Here is a 21053-nt window from a genome sequence, read left to right as displayed (position 1 = left end):
CTTATTCCCAAATTACATAAGCTGCTTGTTATTCGCTTTTAAAAAATATTTATTTTTAGACACAATACCTTTACTTATTTTTATGTGATGCTGAAGATCGAACCCATAGTCTTGCACATGCGAAGCGAGTGCTCTACCGGTGAGCCACAACTCCAGCCCAGCCCCTTATTGTTCACTTTTACAAAAGATTTCTTGTCTAATTATTTTCTGAGTTCTTGAGTTTCTGATTAAGGTTAAGTTTTCTATGCCCTCAAATGTGTGACAAAGCAGTTTTGTTCTCTTTAGAATGTTAGGTTTAAGTTTTCTTTTGGTTTATGGTTGTTCTTCCAGATGTAATGTACCTTTATTGATACATGTGAAATTTTGTATTCTGGTTTTCTGCAATGTATGTGTAAATCTTTTTCTTGGTGCTTTTAAATGTTATTAAACTGCTTTACAAGATTTCCAGCCCAGTGATGCCCTCTTTGGCTAGTGTAGCATAGTTAGGTACTCTGACTGGTTGGTGTCTGTCTGGTGGTGGAGAACAGCTATGGGTCTGTGGATCTCTCTAGTTGCTTGCTGTTTCCTGGGCTTCTTTCCTCTTCACTACTCAATTGCAAAGTGTGCTTCTCCCTTTTTAACCCTTGTTCTCCTTCAGAATCGGTGTTCAGAAGATTGGTCCTTCACATCACACTGACACTTAGTTCCTTATCAGCAGTCTGACTGATGGATATGGATGGTTCTTTTTTTTTTTTTAACTGTTTTCAGACTCAGTAAATTGAATCGTGTTAGCTGTGGATTTTGACAGACTTTTGACTTTGCTAGCTTCCTTGACTGTGCCCCCATTGGGCCCTACAGTATTTGTTTCAATCTGCCTTTGTTTGCCACCAAGCATTGGTGGAGGTTGCGGTGGGGATGAGTGAGCAGAAACAAGGTGAGACAACAGGATAGGGCGATTTTTCTCATTTTATGCAGTTATTTTGAAGGTGAGTTTTCATGTATCTTAATAATCGGAGGGTGTTTTTTTTTTTTAAAGAATATAGTGGGAGAAATGTTGCTAGGCCATTACTACTTCAGCTACTGAGAATTTCTCACCACTTTTTAATGTCAATTTAACAGTATCTGTTTTGCCCACCCCCTATCCCCCCTTAACTAGGGCAAAATTCATATAGCATAAAATAAAGCATATCCATTTTAAAGTATACAATTCAGTGATAGTACATTTACTATGTTGTGAAACCATCAATACCATCTATTTTAAAGTCATTTTTACCATCCCAAACGAAAACCTGTTATCAAACAGTTGATCCCTTTTCCCTCATCTCCCTAGCTCCTGGAAACCACTGGCTTGCTTTTTGTCTCTATAGACTTTACCTCTTCTGAATATTTCATCAAAGTGGAATCATACATTTATGTGATCTCAGGTAGCTGGCTTCTTTGACTTATTAAAGGTTTTTAAGGTCCAACCATTACGTCATTCCTTCTTACGGCTGAATAATAGGTTTACATAAACAACATGTTTTTATATACTAATTAATGCGTATTTGGGTTGTTTCCACTTTTCAGCTATTGTGAACAATATTTCTGAGTATTCAGGGACAGGTATTTTGAATACCTGTTTCTAATTTATGCATAGATCTACAAAAGAATTGCTAGGTCATATGATAATTTTCCCTTTAACTTTTCCACAATGACTATAGTACCTTGTGTTCCCACTAGTGATATATAATTGTTACAAATTGTTGACATGCTCAATAACACTTATTTTTCGGCTTTTAAATTAGTTGTCTTTCTTGCTTTTGTAAGTATAGTTCTTAAATCTAAACACAAATTAATCTTGTGCTGTTCATTTTTTTTGTGCTGGGGATTGAACCTAGGGCCTTATGCATGGTAGGCAAACACTTTACCAATTGAGCTATAACTCCAGCCTCTTATACTGTTATTTTAAATATTGATTTCTAAATGATGAATTTTTCTCCAGTATTTTAAGAGTGTAGAATGAGTTTCTTAATGAATAAAATTTGTTGGAAGTTTTGAAATTTTCTGTAGTGGTGCTGGGATAACTGGTAATCTGGGACAGCCTCAGTTAAGAGCTTGTGGTAGATGGTAATATTTATAAATTGTATTAGACTCTTTTTTATATTTTAAGAAACCATTGGATGTTGGATATATTTTGTAACATTTTACCAGTTGGTAGTTCCCCCGCCCCCTGAACTGAAAAGAATCTCACAAAGATTCTTGACACCTGTTGGAAATTTTCTTAACAATTGTAAAAAAAAAAAATACATATATATATACTTGATTTGCTGTAGATTTGTTTTTATAAGAATATTTACAGTGAAAAATTTTTTCATTAATTTTTCTTTGTATAATGTGCATTTATTTTGTAGGTACCAAAGACACTAGGATTATTAAGGATGTTAAGTGTCAAGTTTTACAGTCGCCAGGGACAAGAACAGGTAATGCAAATTTGTTTAACCTTGTGCTTCTCATTTTCACCAGAGTACCCGTAAGGTTAAAAGGTGAGTGAACTTTGAATATTATAGATCTTCATCCGGGTGTATTCATAATTATACACTATGCAGATATATGCACTAGTAAAAACTTAGTTATTCATTAGTATGTCTCAACTGGAAAAAAAAAAAAAAAAACTTTAAAGAGAAATAGAGAATGAGCCTAGTTTCCTTGGGTTCTGAAGACAGCCTAAAGAATTATCCTAGAAGCATACATATATCTATGAATTTGTTTTTTTCCCCCCACTGGCAACACTACCTCATCTTATTATAGAATCGGGAAGAAACATTTTTTCCCCCCACAGTTTGGACACTGATGCCATGGAGCATTTTACAAAAATAAAACCTTAATATACATATTGACTCACAAATACGTATACAAGTCTATGTCCCATTCTGCAAACTGCTATGTAAAATTTGAGAATGGTACCACTATTTCCATTGACTTTTGAATATATAGAGACATGAATGACAGCATATAATTCATTTGTATCTTGATTTTTAAACCATATTGTCTAAATTTGTTGTAATATAAACATTTTCTTCAAATGTTTAAAATTAAAGATTCAAGTGAAACAAGATACTTCTAATTTCTGCTAATCGGAGAACAATAACTTTTGCAAAAACAGCTGAAATTTAATGTAACAGATGTCCCTTAAGTGAATTGGTGATGCTACTGAATACAGATCTAACATCTAATTATAATTTTTTTATTATTGTCAAATCATTACATAGCTCTTGACATATCATATTTCATACATTTGATTCAAGTGGGTTATGAACTCCCACCCCCCACCCATACAGATTGCAGAATCGCATTGGTTACACATCCAGGTTTTTACATACTGCCATACTAGTGTCTGTTGTATTCTGCCTTTCCTATCCTCTACTATCCCCCCTCCCCTCCCATCTTCTCTCTCTACTCCATCTACTGTAATTCATTTCTCTCCCTTGTTTTTTCTCCCTTTCCCCTCACTTCCTCTTATATGTAATTTTATATAACAATGAGGGTCTCCTTCTATTTCCATGCAATTTCCCTTCTCTCTCTTTCCCTCCCACCTCTCCTACCTGTTTAATGTTATGCTAAGTGAAGCTAGCCAATCCCCCCCAAAAAAAAGCCAAATATCTTCTTTGATATAAGGAGAGCAACTAAGAACAGAGCAGGAAGAGCATAAGAATATTAACATCTATGAATTTTTTAAAAAAAATCTTGTGGAGTTTTAAAAATTCCTTTTCACAATAGATCATTTTTGTTGGCTTCTCATAAAACTAAAAAAAATAATCCTCAAGTTTGACATTACTGTTCCAAGAGATGAGAAGGAGCCACGTTGATTTAGGGTTTCAGGTATCATTTATTTTACTGATTTGTTACTTAGAGAAGCATGGTCCATGACAATTGAGTTGGACAGTTTCATTCTGAATATTAGTGATACATATCGGAATTGCCTCCAGGGGATCTGGTTATATTTACTCTCGGTGTGACTCTCAAAAGAATCTTGACCTACAAGGGAGAATCAGTTCCTACTCCTGTTATAGGAAGAATCAAATAGCCTGATTTTTCTACTTCAATTTATTTACTGAGCCAAGGGGAGAAATGTAATAAGCATTCTGTTTCACCATTTGTATTTCATATATTTTAAATTTTAGGTCCTATTTCTCTGCCATTGACTTAAGCTTAATCATGTAGTCTGGATAGATTTGCCGTTCTGTCTGTAGTGATGAGCAAAAGCCCTTACTGTTCTTTGTGTCTAGAAAGTCACTTTTTTTCTTAGTCCTTTGCATATTTGAACTCTTTTGTAGTTAGCATTCATTTATTTTATTTTGTGAGGACTTTTAATGTAATGAAGCTAATCTGGTACTCCATAATAAAATCCATATTGTCTTCTATAATTTTTGGGATTTAAAAAAATTTATATGCATATTTTATTCTAATCAGTTATACAGGACAGCAGAATCCTTTGATACATTATACTCAAATGGAGCAGAATGTTTCACTTTGTGCATGAAGTAGAGTCACACCATTTTGTAGTCATACATGTACCTGGGGTAGCTGTATCCATCTCATTCCACCATCTTTACTGCCTCCATGCCCTGTATTTTTAATTATTTCATGAAGTTTTCTTTATTTTGTAGACAAAGAAACATAGGCAAGGCTAAATGACTTGGCTTTTTCCTTGAAGTTCATTTTTTCTAATTTACTGTGTTGCCTCTATTGGTCTTTTCATTACCATGAAAAGATGCATTACCTTGCCTTTCTCCCTGGATCCTTTTCTCATTGTTCCTAGTATTATCTAAATAATAACTTTATTTTTAATAAAATTAAAATATTCATTTAAAAAATCTGTTGACTGTAATTAAGCGAGAATGTGGAATTTCAGTATTCATTTATTTCATCAGTCAGCAAGCACTTTCTCGGAGCTAGAGAATAGAAGGATGCCCTTATGTGTAGAGAGACAGACTCAGACAAGAGCCTTCTGTGACCTGCCCTCTCACAAAGCATTACAGAAGGAGCATTCAACTCTGGTGGTGACACTTGTTCTAATGGTGAAGGGAGGAATAGTTCCTCAGGCAGAAAGGGGAAGGCTTTGTAACAGAAGTAGAGTTTGGGATACGCTCAGACAACATCACTGGAATGCATCGGTTTGTTTTGTTTTCCATGTTTATTTTATTTGGACTGATAGGTTTAGTAATATTTAGAACAGGAATTATTTGGGGGCTTGATATTCACAGCTCTTCTCTATATCCTGTCTGGTATGTCATTCAAAGTGTTTATTAATTGCCTTGGCATACCATTAGGCAGGAGTAAGTCTGTTCAATCTGTAAATGACCATCTTCCTTTGATCCCATTCAACTCCTTTGAACTCCAGCTTGTGTAGTTTCAACCTGTGCTATTGGTTATTCTCTTGTAATAGAACTCGACTTTTAAGATTCTCTGTGATGGAACAAAAGGAAAGCAAACTATTAATTTCTTTGTATTTTCATTCTCGCTTATGAACATACTGTACTGGCATCCTTAACTGTTTGAACTTTAAGACTTTTCAAATTTAACATTCTAAACCCAGTACTTCCCAGTAAACATCTGAATATTATGTATCTTATTTTGTACCTATAAGTTTCCAGCCTAGAAATACTTACAGCTCATATTTTTAGTGCAGCAATTTTAGAGCTTTTGAGAGCTCATAGAGAATATCTTAAGAATTATGAACTCTTTCTGACCAGCACTTTCCATACAACTTCACAGGAAACTGGCATTACTGGCATCATGATGCCCGTTTTTTATTGGTGAAGAAATTGAAGATTTAAGACAAATGGCCTACCAAGTTCACTTAGGTAGATAGTAACAGGAATGGGTTTGGTCTTAGGTCTGCTTGTGGTCAGTGCTTTTTTTTTTCAGTTGTAGATGGACACAATACCTTTATTTTACTTTAATGTTGAGGATCAAGCCCAGTGCCTCACACTTGCTAGGCAAGAGCTCTACTACTGAGCTACAACCCCAGCCCACAATCAGTGCTTTTTCTATAACCTCTCTGACTATTGTCTAAATATTTAGTTGGATAATTGAAGAAACAGAAACCAAGATTTATTGTTCTTAAAAGTAACCAAGACTATATATTACTTTTTTTGGGGGAAGGGACCCTAGGGATTAACCCAGATATGCTTAATCACTGAACCACATCCCCAGCCCTTTCTTATTAGGTATTCCCCAGCCCTTCTTAAAAAATTATTTTTAATTTTGAGATAGGGTCTCCCTAAGTTGATTAGAGCCTCATTAAACTGTTGAGGCTGGCTTTGAACTTGTGATCCTCCTGCTTCATCTTGTTGAGCTTCTGGGATTACAGGTGTGCACCACCATGCCTGGCTATATATTTTTATTTCACGAGGAATGATCTATTTTATTACTCAAGTTTGGTAGCAAGTTTGGTAATTGTTTCTCTGTTACACTGTCTTCTTCTTGAGTATTAATACATTTTTAAAAGGGATCTACTTTCCTATGCAGTAACTATATTGTAAATATTTAGTTCATTTTTCCTCTTCTTAGCAAAACCAAGAAGTAAATAGAAAATTGCACAATATCAGAGGTTTTACGCACACACATACACACACACATACACACACACACACACACACACACACACACACACACTCTGAGGGCATTAAGGGCACTGGTTGTCATGTTAACAATAAATGATGGTGGCAGCTGTTGATCTATTTTTTATATCCATAATTATAGAACTAGTAGCTTACAGGTTCTTTTAAATTGTGGTTTAATGTACACAAAACTTATATGCCTTTAAATAATCAATGTCTCACTGGCATATATTATCTTTTAAAGGATTTATTAATAATCAGTATTATAGAAGATATTGGCTTAGAAAATTGTTTTATTCTAAAAACTTTTGTCTTCCATACTTTTACATTTTCTTTTCATACTTTGACAGTGTTTTTTTTTTTTTTTTTTCTGAGTTGTTAACCAGGCTTTTCAAGATGATTTTTCTCTTAATTTTAAGGATACATTAAAAAAATTTATTTTAATGAGACTTCAAAATCAGTTGGCTAAAATGTGTACTAAACTCTTTGTGGGCATGAATTTGTTCACTGACTTCCCAGAGTATACAACAGTACTTGGCATGTAATATTTATTCTTGAATATGCAATATTTAATATGTAATTCTGGGATGTTAGAAGAGCTATAGTTATAAAATAACCTTTTATTGATTTGAGATTTCTTTAAAAATAGGTAGTAATTCAGAATGTTGAGTGTTTAACCTAGAATTCAGTACTTTCATTTTAATATGGCATGTGTATCAAAAGGCATAGAAAACAGATCACTCCTTTTTAATTATTCCATGTAGATGATGGGCAGTTGAAGAGAGTGAAGCAGTTTAAATTCATTTTAGTACAGAGATCTGATATTTGACACTAAAAAAATCCCCTCTCAGAAAGGACAGATAAGTTTTAATACAATATTTGAGAGAAGGTACAGTTTCTACTCTAAATATTACTGCCAGTAGTAGAAAGCTTTAATTAGTGTTTTAATTAAGAAAAAAATCAGATGGACATTTGAGCTAGTGGTTTAATGTCAGCAGGAAGCTAGAGGAAATTTCATTAAGCAAACATGTGGTTTAATGCCTTTTTTTGGGAACAGCTTTATATTATTCACATACACTACAGTTCACTCATTTCAAGGATACAATTAGCTGATTTTTAATGTGTGCACAGAACTTTGTAACCATCTTAGTTTTATTAATTTTATAATTTTTATTATCCTGAAAATGACCCTCTATCCCTTAACCATCACTCCCATATGTGGGTCTGCATTTTAAGGAATTCATAATCTGTTAAAAACTTAAGTTTTTGATAACTCATGATAATTTTAGAATATTTGCATATTTGGGTTTAGGGTTTTGTGTTGATTTTGCTGCTATAAAATAGACAAAAACTTGTTAAGGTCAGGGGATAGGCTGGAGCACAAGCATATGAAGTGGGTAGAACTCCCAGGGACTAACAATCATTTATAACATGGCACCCCTGATGACTGTCGATTCTGAGATTTGTTTGTGCCTTTGCTCTGACCTTATGACTTGTACAGGATGGAATCTTCAAGATGAGCCTTTCACCACAAGGAAGCCTCCTTGCAGCCACTCATTTCTCAGGGAAACTGAGCATCTGGGCCATCCCGTCTCTGAAGCAACAAGGAATGTGGCATCAAAATGAGCAGGTATGTCTTTTATGAGTGAGTACTCTTATAGTACTTCAGTTTGTTCAATTTTCTTTTTTATAGCACCCACATTAGTTTCATCATTCCAAAACTGTCTTGTTTTTCAGTTAAATTATACTATCAGTTGATGTCAATAGAGTAGGACAAATTAATAATAGACAGCAGAAAGAAAAAATGTGCCTTTTTATTTCCCTGAGACTATAAACTGAGCAGCACCTCTTCATTTAAAACAGACCCAATAAGACAGAATGGTAGACTTGTGGAATCTAAATTAATTGAAGGTGAAGGGAAGCTAGGAGGGGGGAAAATCCTCCCTAAATCTGTGTATAAGGAAAAAAAAATCTTTTTTTTTTTCCTTGTACCAGGTATTGAACCTGGGGTGCTAAACACTGAGCCATATCCCCAGCACTTTTTACTTTTTAAGAGACAGGATATTGCTTAGGGCCTCTCTAATTTACTGAGGCTGGCTTTGAACTTGAGATTCTCCTGCCTCAGCCTTCTGGGTTGCTTGGAATAGATGTGTATACCACCGGGCCCAGCTGCATGCACACTGATTTTAATGTGTGGTTCAATACACTCTGTATACCAGGTGTTGTCTATTAGTTGAACTGTTCTCCCCCACCACCCTTTACATTCTAAAAATACAGAATGAAAATGTTAAGATTTCAGCAAGAGTCAGTATGGTCAAGGATTTGGAAGGTAAAATTCTTAAAGGGTTACAATTCTTTATACATATTGCTAATTTTAATCATATGCTTTGAGACTTGAAAGGAGTTCCCTTCTTTTAACTCAAAGATGAGTTGCCCTAACATAGACGAAGATGGAACATTTTCATTTTTATTGTCCTGAAATGACCAGTTTCAAGGATTAGATGGTTTTTGTTTTTTAGTAACGGGTTGAATTAGCACTTATAAATAATTTAAATTCATAAGGGGAAGGTAGAGTTAGATCATAAACTTGAACTTGGTTTAAAACCCTGTGGTTTTAAAACATGCTTATAGCCATACATCGTGATAGTGGAGGCTTAAAGAAAAATCTTTCCTCAACTACCTGTAGTATGATATAAATCTTATGTACTCTGGTTGCTTTACATTTTATCATTTTAAGGATTAATTCTACTCTCATCTTGAATTTCCCACCATTTGCCCATGGAGAGATCCATCTTTGGATAGTTTTATGATTCTAAAATTAGAGTATATTTCTTGAATGATCTGAATGGATCAATGTCAGAATTACTAATTTTTTTCAGAATAACGGAAAAAGAAAGTGACTCTACTTTTTTTCTTAAAATATTTTTATTAGTTGTTCAAAACATTTCATAGCTCTTGACATATCATATTTCATACATTTGATTCAAGTGGGTTATGAACTCCCATTTTTACCCCGTATACAGATTGCAGAATCATATCGGTTACACATCCACATTTTTACATACTGCCATACTGTGGGGAGCCATTCTGACACGTGATTGGGTGACTCCCGTTAAGGGCCTGAGGCGCTCTGGCTGTGTCGACCCTTTCCTGATGAGAGAGCCCATCTGTGTGGGGGTGTGCGTGACCACTGACCCTGGAGACCCAATCACTGACCCTGACCTTGGAGTGCAGCCCCCCTCAACCTTCATTGGATGGAATTCTCCCCTGAATCTCTTGTTCCCCAAATAAAAGGCTACTCCCAGGTGTGTTCTCGCTGTCTCTCTCTCTCTCCTGCTAGCCCAGAGTAATCCTCGCTGCCCTGCTGGGCCGCTAGAGGCGGGAACCAGGGAGGTGAGCCGTCTTGGACCTAGCAATATAAATAAGGTAACTGGTTTGTGTGTTTTATTTCGATCTCTTCTAACTAACTTTATGCCTAGAACCTCATTAATGAAACCACTGCGCAGGCCGCGTGGTAGACCATACTAGTGTCTGTTGTTTTCTGCTGCCTTTCCTATCCTCTACTATCCCCCCTCCCCTCCCATCTTCTCTCTCTACCCCATCTACTGTAATTCATTTCTCTCCTTTTTTTCCCCCCTTTCCCCTCACTTCCTCTTATGTAATTTTGTATAACAATGAGGGTCTCCTTCCATTTCCATGCAATTTCCCTTCTCTCTCCCTTTCCCTCCCACCTCTTGTCGCTGTTTAATGTTCTACATTTTTCTACTGTATTCTCAGATTAAAATTTTTTAAAAAAAGTTTTAATTGTATATGGACACAATGCCTTTATTTTATGTGGTGCTGAGAAGTGAACCCAGGGCCTTGCATGTGCTGGGTGAGTGCCCTACTGCTGAGCCACAACCCCAGCCCCCACCTTTTTTTCTTGTACACAGATAGAGGGAGGATTTTTTTCCCCTCCTAGCTTCCCTTCACCTTTAATTAATTTAGTTTCCACACATCTACTGTTCTGTCTTACTGGATCTGTTTTAGATGAAGAGGTGCTGCTCAGCCTATGGTCTCGGTAGCGATATATAAGGCACATTCATTTTTTTCTTCTTTGAAACTATAACTATAGCTAAGTTCCTTTATTTTTTCCCTGTGGAGTGATCACCTGTCATAACTGCTTAACATCTTTAGCAAGATACGTCAGGCAGCAGAGCTTTCACCAAACTGTTGAACTGTCTGGAGATGGGATTATAGTTTAATTTATCTGACATATTTCATGTTGTACTTCCTGAGGCTTGATATATGGAGTCTGTTTTCCATCTTTATTCAGAAAAAAAAGACATTATTTAGGTAATTGATCCAAAAATATTGGGTATTTTTCATGGTTGTTAATGTGTGGTGATAGAGTATTCAGCTTCCTTGGGAGGATCCTGATGTTCTTTTGATATTTGGGAAATTTTTATGCTTGGGTAACATGTTTTTAAATGGTGAAAACCTTTGAATAATAGATGTTTTCCCCTCTGGGCTTTGTTTTCCTAAGTTATTTTCATTTACCTAATAAAAATATCGATCAATTTCTGAAGCATTCTTAATATTTCATCTTCTGAGTATCCTAGAATGTCATGTATACAGTATAAGAACTATTCATTGCAAAATTGATTAGTGTGCTCTTTTGTTTACTGAGATTCTGGGGCCCCTTTATTGCCTGCAAAGATAAATTGCATCTTATTGGCATACACTCAACTTTTTGAGTGGTTAGGTTTTTTTGTCATTAATTGCCAATCAGTGTCCTTATGATTCATTACTTTTTAATGTTATTAAATTTTTATAGTGACTACGAAAGAAACTTAAAACATCGCTTAAAAACCTTGAAACCTGGGAAGGAATAAATGTAATTTTCCCCATGGTTTTAAAACATGCATTCAGATATGTTACGGGAAACAAAAGGAGGGGATTTCAAAAATACATGGTAAGGAGGTACATGGTAAGAAGAGATGAGTTCAAGGTATAAGTTTGACTCCATCCTTGCGTATGCTGAGCTTCTAGAAGGGGAACCCAGTAGGAAATGCCATAGTTTGATAATTGAGCACATACCTTCTGTGCTTTTGATTCAATTGCTCCCTGAACAGCGCTCAGATAGAATATTTTTAAGTCGATCTGTCAGGAGGGATGCAACTTGATTCTCAAGCTAGTTGCGTCACTTATTAAAACTTTACAAATTGTTAGTGTTATTTGTCAGTTCTGATTTGGTTGACGTAGATTTTTTTCCCTTAATGTCTGCATAAACTGGAAAAAGTAGCTTCTTGGGAGTCTCAGAACTAGAAACTGACTTGGTTGCCATTCTGCAGGTTATGATGCTCTTTGCTTAGGGAGCTTAGCTAGTTAATGAACCAAGTCCTGATGGGATCACCATCCCTGCTGTGCAGCACCACAGGCTAGGGGTGCCAAGCCTTCCCTTTTCAAGCAGCTGCTCAGCCTGGACAAAGGCTATCTGGATAGAACAGTCTCTGCCCTCTGAGATCCCAGCCAGTTTTAGCCTCAAAAGAAATTTAGGTCTAGAGTTGGGGATTGGGAAGGCATTTATATTTATTTCTCTTAAATCCTGTGACTGGTAAAAATGCAAACTCCTCTTACTTGTCATCGCTTCTAGTCTGATCGTCAAGTGCTTTACTCTTGGACCCTCCTCTCCCTGTCTGCTGCTTTTGTCTCAGCTTTTCTACTGTTTGATCATAGTTTTCTTCATTCCATCATTATCTCTGAGGTTTCATTCTCTTCACAGACACACTGGTTTCTTTGACTACGCTTATCTCGGACCTTTATAGCTTAAAAGGATGAAGGTGCACGTATGATTTTTTTTCCTTTTTACAAAATTTACTCTGATAACATCAGCTGTTATCTAATGAGCATTTGCTTTGTTCTATGTTATGTAGCAAGCTAAGATTTGATTTCAACTTTCTGACTCTGTTCATGTGGGAAAATATATTGAAAAAGTGAGAGAAAAACTTAAGCCAGTGAATGCCAGCATGTCCAACACACATTTTTATTCCCACAGTATTGGGCGTGTCCTTACAGTTTAGGAACACTCTATTATTTGAAAGATGAGATTTCTTTTTAATAGATTAAGAAAGCAGGAATTATATTGTTTGATTCATTTTTGGCATTGATTCTTATTTAATCTTTAAAAACACAGAAATCGTTTTTCTCAGTGAATACAATGCAGACCTTTTTGCAGCCCTCTTATGTGCTCAGCTCTTAAGAAGTTAGTGTGTACCAGGTATTGGAATTAATAATTGAGAAAGTTTCTCACTGGCAAACGCTTAGCATTATAATAGATATGTAGAGACTTGTGACATAGTGGGGCCTGGGTTGGAGGTGGTCACTATTTTCCAGCAAGAGGAGTTTGTATAACTACTGAGTCTTCCACTTGTGTTCCAGGAAAATAAGTAATTGTTTTCTTTAAACTATTTTTTTAGTTGTAGGTAGACACAGTAACTTTATTTTCATGTAGTGCTGAGGATTGAACCCAGTGCCTCATGTATGCTAAGTGAGTGCTCTCTACTTTTTTGCTACAACCCCAGGTCGGTAATTGTTTTCAATTGGGACTTCACTGTATGTGTGAATAAAATCTAGTGTGTTAAGTGTAATTTATAAATACTTTGTTTCTGTAATCTTAATAACATAATTGTGAAATAAAAGTTGAACTGTTCAGCTGGACGCAGTGGCACACTCCTGTGATCCCAGCAGCTCTGGAGGCTGAGGCAGGAGGATCATGAGGTCAAATCCAGCCTCGGCAATGGTAATGGCGAGGCACTAAGCAAATCAGTAAGACCCTGTCTCAGCTAGGAACGTAGCTCACTTGGTAGAATACCTGCCTTGCATACACAAGGCTCTGGGTTCAATCCCCAGCACTGTCCCCCCAAAACAAACACCCAGAATAAGGCTAGGGATGTGGCTGAGTGCTTGAGTGCCCCTGAGTTCAATCCCTGGTACCAAATTAAAAAGTTAAATTGTTCACTGAATTTCTACTAAGTTCTAGTGTAGGAAGTACACTAACCTTGAGGTATGCATAGTCTTGCAAGGGAAATTATAAATACAAGGTAAAATAACGTGTTAATATCATGAAAATGTAAGCTTGGAGGGAAAAAAAACCAGAATTCACAGGTAGTGCTAGGAGAGAAATTCTTGGAAATTTTAGTAAGGCTTAGCTATTTACAGAGTAATTTTCATATTTTGGTTTATTTCATAGCATTCCTACTCATAAAAAGATGTTTTATACCCATTTTAATAGATGAGAATGGTGCTAAAAGAGTAACCTAAAATCACTATTAGAATCAAGATTCCATTTTGATTCAGGTTTCTGACTTCATCACTTCTTCCAGTGCATATTTAAACTAATTTTATCCCTTTTTAATGTTTTTATTAGTGCATTTTAGTTAAAATAGTGGGATTCATTTTGACATAATCATACATGCTGGAATACAATTCTGTTTCAGTCCCCAATACTCTATCCCAACCACTGGCCTTTCTTTTTATTTATTGCTTTAACTGGTGATTTAAGTTTTTGTTCGTTTTTTACGCTTAGATAAAATACTGATCTTCCCCCCTCTACCCATGGGCATATGAGTTAAAGGGAACACCAGGGAGAGTTATCACTTTGCAGTATATATGAGCAACATCTTCTGGAGTCATGTAGTTTATTATGCAGAGGACTTAGACATGTGCAAGTTTAGAGTAATAAGTGAAAACTGTAAGACCGGCTTACCAAATGTGTAGTGTCTCCTTTAAAGATAAATGCAGGCTTTGAAAACTGACGTAGCTGGAGTTTTCTCATTCCTCTTGCCATAATCGGGTGAGCTTGGGTCAGCCAAGTAGAGCAGAGCTTTGCCTCTTTTAATGGCTGCTCTAGGAAATCAGTAGACAGATTATAAACTAATTAGTTCATAATAGATTATCTGGTAATATAAATACAGTCAGCTTATAATTTTAGCTCAAATGTTGCCTCAGAAGAAACTAATGTGACTGTTGCCCTGAGCCTCTATTCCCAAATTCTGTATTCAGCTCATTTGGGGCTTTCTTCATGCAACTTGCCGCTTTATTAGTTTTTATAATACACTTTGTGTGATTGAGTATTTTCTCTGCAAAACTTAATGATTAAAGATAGTTATGGAAGTGCCTATTATGACTTACTTCTATTCAGTTTTGAGTTGATTAAATGCTTCAGCTTTCATTGTCAATATGAAAATCCATCTGGCTAGAAATCTGAGTCTTAAATTTTGTTCATGTCTGGAATAGAATAAAATGGCTTAAATGATTTTCATTTCAAACATTTCCCGTATGTTATATTTATAACTTTATCTCTCATTTTTGGCCTTAATTTTCCTCTAATGTTTTATATACTTGCCTATTTGTATTTCTGTAGATCTAGAAATGGGAATAGACAAATATATTTCCCATTTTATTTCTTTAAGCATAGTAGGTGTTAGACTAACTTTGTTAAGTGGATGAATCAGTGAAGGATCAATGGGAAGATGACAGTTTGTGATTCTTGATAGAATCCACAGCTATTTTCACAACTTTCCTAAACTATGAGCTCTTTGAGAATGGCCATTAAGTATTTCATGAAATGTATTTTATCCACAGAATTTTTTAGGCAAAGCATATTAAATACTAATAAATGTGGAATGAAAAATTCATTTGAAATGTTCCTTTCAGGAGTCTGATGGAGGGTAGAGACTTTATTATATTTAGATTCCACTTGTAAAAATAAATCAATCTTTAGATATGGGAAAAAAAAAAGCATTGCTTTAGTCCTAGTAGCCTTTCTATATAAAACCTCTATCCATGTTCTTAGGACCTTCCCCTAGACTACTGCTGCATTAAGTGATGGCAGCATGATTGTAGATATGCAGTAGCAAGAATATATTGGGGCAGTAGGGTGATTCCTTTCCTCACTATATGAATGTCACAACAGACAGGTTCATTTAATAACAAATGATTTTTTTTCCTGGTATCTAGAATTTGGAAAGAGACAGCTTGTACTTTTTGTTCTTAACCAGGCATTATGGGCAGATTCAGAAGGGTTGGAGTTGGTAAAACAGTTCCTTTTATTGCTGACTTTTGTCAGTAGCAGTTCCAGGATTTCATCTGTAGACCTTGTCAACTGACCCACAGTGGGCAACAAACTGATGGAGTCGAATAAGGGTTATAGCTGAAACTCCTATAACAAAAAGTCAAGAGGTTCCTGAGTTCAAAGCCGGCCCTATGCAACTAATGGGGAGACCCTGTCTGTAAATAAAATATTTAAAAAAGGGCTGGGGATGTGGCTCAGTGGTCAAGTGCCCTGGGGTTCAATCCCCCCACCTGAAGAACATTGATTTAATCAAAGTTTCACAGGGTCTTGGAGCCTTCAGAAACGAAGACCTAAGATCCAGGAAAAGTGGTCTGTTATTAGTGCATTTTATTTATGTAATAGTGACATATTCATAAATGCTCATAACATAGTTTGCTCCATTTTAGTTCCTAGTATATTGTTTAGGTTTGACAAAGGATGGATAAGGGAGGGGCAGTATACACAGGTTATTTTGGTAATCAAAAGGCTCTGGAGACGTTAACATTTCATTCTCTCAGAGGTGGACTCCAACTTTCTGGACCCAAACTGGCCTCCATTTTTGTGATCTGACCCAATTATCTACACTGACTGCCTATCTGTAATTTTTGCTTCATTCCCCCATCCAATTTTAGGGACACCTTACTATAAGGAAAAAGGGCGATGAAACACTCTTGCTGCTTCAAGCTGAGAGGGTTTGATGTAGGGTCGGGCAAACAGTTTGGAGTCCCCTTTTAGAAATTGGGTTGGTGGAGGGGTCCGTGGAAAAATTCTGGTTCCAAAAGAACAGGTTGTAAAGTCATCTGGGGGTGGGTTCTTCTGAGATAGGAACAAAAAGATATGAGATCAATATAGAATAAATGTTGCATCTGGAACATGTTAGTGAATATCATGCAGATGATAGACATGAATAAACGCTCACTAGGAGGTGCAAGATCTGAGAAGTTGTCCCTATAACAAAGCTGGGGGAGGACAAGGTTATTTGGAAATGTAAGTCTTTAACATTGCCAGAGTTGTTGGGAATGTAAATACAACACTTAATTTTTACTATCACAGATTTCCCATAGATGTAGTTAAGCTACTTAATATTATCTGATTTTTGTAAAATGTTTTTATTGGTATGACCTCCTGTGTTTAGTAGAGATCCCTTTATTTCTGTTACTTAGGGCTAGATAATCATATTAGCAAACATTGATTAAGTCTACCTGTGTAGGAGGTTGGGAAGATCTCGGGCCTTAAACTGACTAAAACCTTCTGACCCTGGCAGTTTCTCTTGATAGTGATCAGGCACTCTTGCCTAAGAATCTTCTCTTCTGTAGTCTCCAGTCTTGTTTTTTTTGTGGGGTTAACAAGTGTACATCTTAAGTTACATTAGAAGAGCTATTTTTTTTCTTTTGAATGCCAAGGATGGACTGTGCTTTGGTTATAACTGTTCTGCTAGATATTTAAGATCAAGCTGGTCAGATTGACCTTGTTCCCATCTGTTAGAGTCAACTGAGTTTCTTCAGTTGGTCTCTAAGGGCTTCCCGGGCCTTCTCTATTGATGCTTAGTGACTGGCAAGTTGCTTGTAGAGGTCATAGATACTTTTTCAAGTCTTGAATTTCTCATGAAAGTTCATTAGGTGCTTCTGTACCTCACAGAGACACTTGGCAGAGATCTTGAGATGAACTTCTGCTTCATCTGCCAGACTCCTCTTCAACTGGGGCCATGCTTCTCCCAGAAAGCCTTCCTATAGTACAGCCAAGGAGCTCTGAGAGCTTAGCCAAGCTCTTTGCATATTCTTCTTCAATCTTTATCCTCTGTTGGACAAATTCAGACATTTCTTTCTATATCTGTTTGCCTTTCAGTTGCTTTTGGAGCACCAGTTCGAACCCAGCCATGGTGCCATTGCTTTGCGGTTTTTTCCTTATCGGCCCAAGTACTACTACTACCCAGAAGTAGTCACAATGGCTCTACTCTGTTGGCTTTAGCAGTTGCTGTTCAGGCATTGTGTCTGGGTGAGGGAATATTACGCAACTTATCTTCTCTGTGCGGTCAACTGTATTTTCAAGATTATATATTTCGTCTTCATTGCCTGACGTCTATCTTCTGGGTGGTCTCATTTGTTGGAGATGCTTTCCATTGAATTTTTAATTTGGCTTATTGATTCCTTCATTTCAAGTATTTCTTCTCAGGATCTCTTTATTGAAGTGATCTTTTGCTACCTGTATTTGCTCTTATATTATCCTTTAAGTCGCAGAGCAGTTTTACCAAGTACATTCTGAACTCCTTTTCTGACATGTCTTCTACTGTACTGTCAATGGATTCTATTATTGGAGCATCTTGGTTTGTTTGGAGAGTTTTATTCCCTTGTTTTTTTGTTGTATCTCTTCCCATTTATCTGTGTGCATCAGAGGCAGTACAGTTTCTACCCTGTAGACTTATAGTGTCCCTGAAGGTTTCTAGTATCTTGCCTTTGAGAGGGAGATCAATATTAACAGCACAGATCTGGGTTTCAGTTTCCATAGGCTCCAACACACTGCAGTCCCAAGATGACTCCTGGATCACAAACAATTGATAAACTCCCAATATTTTAATTTTGATTGACACAATAATTGTACATATTTATAGGGTACAGTGTGATACCTTGATACATGTGTGTAATAGATAATGATCAAATTGGGGCAATTGTGATATCCATCCCAAGGATTCTGAACATTTATCATTTCTTTATGTTGGGAATCTCCAAACTTTTTTTTTGTTCTTAACATATAACAAATTGTTGTAAACTATAGTAGACCTATTGGCAACTCTTTTCTAAGATTTAAGATTTCCAATAAAAAAAAACTGATTTTTTTTTTTGCTAGTCTTTTCCATGCTGTTGTAACTTTGGAGATGAAGTAAGGAACATGGAGCCAATAGTGTATTTGACTTAATGATATTTGAGAGATTGACATGCCATTATGTTCCCAAAGCATAATACCATGTTGCCTTGATTTTAGAATATGAATGGATTAACTTTGAAGATTGCATGATTATGTTCTTTTACTTAGTAAATTTTTAGTCATAGAAAGTTAGAATTAGTGGACAACATGGAGGTTGTCCAGTCAGGTCTTTGTGCTCTGAAGACCAAGACCTGGAGAGGTTGCTCAGTTTATATGGGGCTGAATTTGAATGACCACCCAGGCTAATGTTGAGTCGCAACAACATTGCTGTCTTCCTCCTATTATATAGGGTGGGTGGGGTATGTGTGTAGAGTGAATTCTTACTGTATTTTGCTTTCATTTGTGTTAATTGTACATTTGTTAACTTATTGTTCTTATGCATTCTATTTCATTTATAAAACTGAGTCACAATACCTGCCTGTGCCCATGTGAACTCTAAGAAAAATTGCTTTTCCAGATGACTAAGTTGAAGAAGATTTCAGTTAATTGTAACCAAGATCATGGAAAAGCATCATCTCTGTATTTGGTTATTTAAAATTTAATTCCATAACTGTTGATGATTTGCTCACAATTTTCTTACATAGTTGACTCAAGAAGTCATGTGTATTTTCATATTTAGCCAGGCTATGATGACCTTAATCCTAACTGGAGGCTCTTAACTGAGAAGAGAAAAAAAATAAAAGGTGAGTTGTAAGAAATGATTGTTAAAATCTCAAGAGACAGCTCTTATTACATAAGGTATTCTTTAGATGGTAAAGTCTCTAGGTACTTTTGCTTGACTGTGGAAGAAACACCAGAAGTTCACAGCATTAGAACCAGGCAGTAGACTCAATGCTCTGATGTTTGAGCCTCCCTTAAAGCTGAGGCAGAGCCCAATGTCTGTGGCACAGGTCTCCTGCCAGAGCCAGCCCTGAAATGGCACACAGGTCAATGCTCAGAAGCACACATCTTTGCACATACCTCTGGAGAAGATAGCTGTAGAAGGTCTACAACTGGTAAGCTGAAGAGTAATCTTTGTGGGTGGGAGGTCATTAAGATTAGGCTGGCAGGGCTTTCTTTTTAATTTCTTGATATATCTCCAATTTCAAAATTTATTTTCAAAATGAGTGCATATTTTTATAAATGGGGAATAAATCAAGATGTATTTTTAAAGAAATGTGCTGATTGTTACTTAATTGGTAAAAACAAACAAAAAAAATTGTTACCTTGAGTTTTTCTTTTAATTTTTGGCTAAGGAATATATATATTTTTTCTTGTGGTGCTGGGAATCAAATCTAGGACTCGGCACACATGAAACAAGTGCTTCACTACATGGCTTCCCCCCCACCCCCCAGGATTATTTTTCTTTCTCAAACAAGTTTGTTACTGAGTCTAAAGATGTTCTTTAAAGAGAATAGCTGAAAATATAAGCCAGTTCTGTTAAGCCTGAAATGAAAGTTATCTTTAATAACCAGGCTTTCAGATAGGGAACTTTGTTAAGCTGTTAGACTTTTTAAAAGGGGCAGGGAGAGAGCTTATTTTTGATGAAGCAGATACCTTAATGTTCATTCTCTAAATAGATGTAAAATATTGTCATCCAATTTGTCCATAGCAAGTACAGGAATATCAAAAGTAAAAGCAATTCATTCTCAAGTTCTTTCTCTAAAATAATTAGGCATATATTTATGACTACTAATGATCTGTCACTAAAATAGCCCTTCAGTTTTGGAGATTTGGATCTGATAATGTCCATGTATGTTTCTGCAGAAATTGATGTATATGCTTGTTGTTGCAGTCCTTTGGGTTCCAGTTTGCATCGTAATAATGAATCAAGCCAGAGTAAAGTTGAAAATTTTGTTTTTCATTAATTCTAAAAGGTTGTTTACTTCCTCAGTATTAATTTCGTACCTCATTTTTCAATTCAGTGTGAGATTAAACTTGCCCCCAAACGATCTCGTTTGGAGATGAGGGCTGGAGAAGATGATGAGGGGGGAGAGGATTCTGACTCTGATCATGAAACATCGGCCAAGGCTCGCTACTTTGGGTACATAAAACAGGGTCTTTACTTGGTGACTGAAATGGAGCGATTTGCACCTCCGCGGAAATGCCCACGAACCATTACCAAGAACTACCGTCTTGTCAGCTTGCGCTCTACAACTCCAGAGGAGCTTTATCAGAGAAAGGTGAGAATATCCATTTTCTACCAAAGGATTAAGGAATCAAACTCCCCCCTACCCACCCAGGAAAAAAAGCAAACGTTTCAATAAAGGAAAAAATTTAAAGAAAGAGGTGTTAGATCATTAACAGTTTAGAATTATCAGTTTTATCTTATTTTTGGGTGCTGGGGATTGAACCCATGGGCACTTTACCACTGAGCCATTTTTACATTGTATTTACAGACAGAGTCTCACGGAATTGCTTAGTGCCTCCTTATCCCCATTTTAGTGGGATAGAAGATGATGGTACAGAGGATGGTT

General features: G+C 36.3%; 1 long non-coding RNA gene across 1 annotated transcript; it reads left to right on the top strand.

Annotated features, from left to right (window-relative positions):
- Window positions 1-2368: 2368 nt before the first annotated feature.
- LOC308635438 lies at window positions 2369-19253 on the top strand. Its single transcript, XR_014019190.1, has 3 exons — window positions 2369-2438; window positions 8083-8211; window positions 19217-19253. It is a non-coding gene; the product is annotated as an uncharacterized lncRNA (long non-coding RNA).
- Window positions 19254-21053: the final 1800 nt, after the last annotated feature.

Source organism: Spermophilus citellus, assembly GCF_964194105.1.
Source record: "Spermophilus citellus genome assembly, chromosome: 16".
In the NCBI taxonomy this organism is placed as follows: Eukaryota; Metazoa; Chordata; class Mammalia; order Rodentia; family Sciuridae; genus Spermophilus; species Spermophilus citellus.
This window is presented reverse-complemented; position numbering and strand designations above follow the sequence as displayed.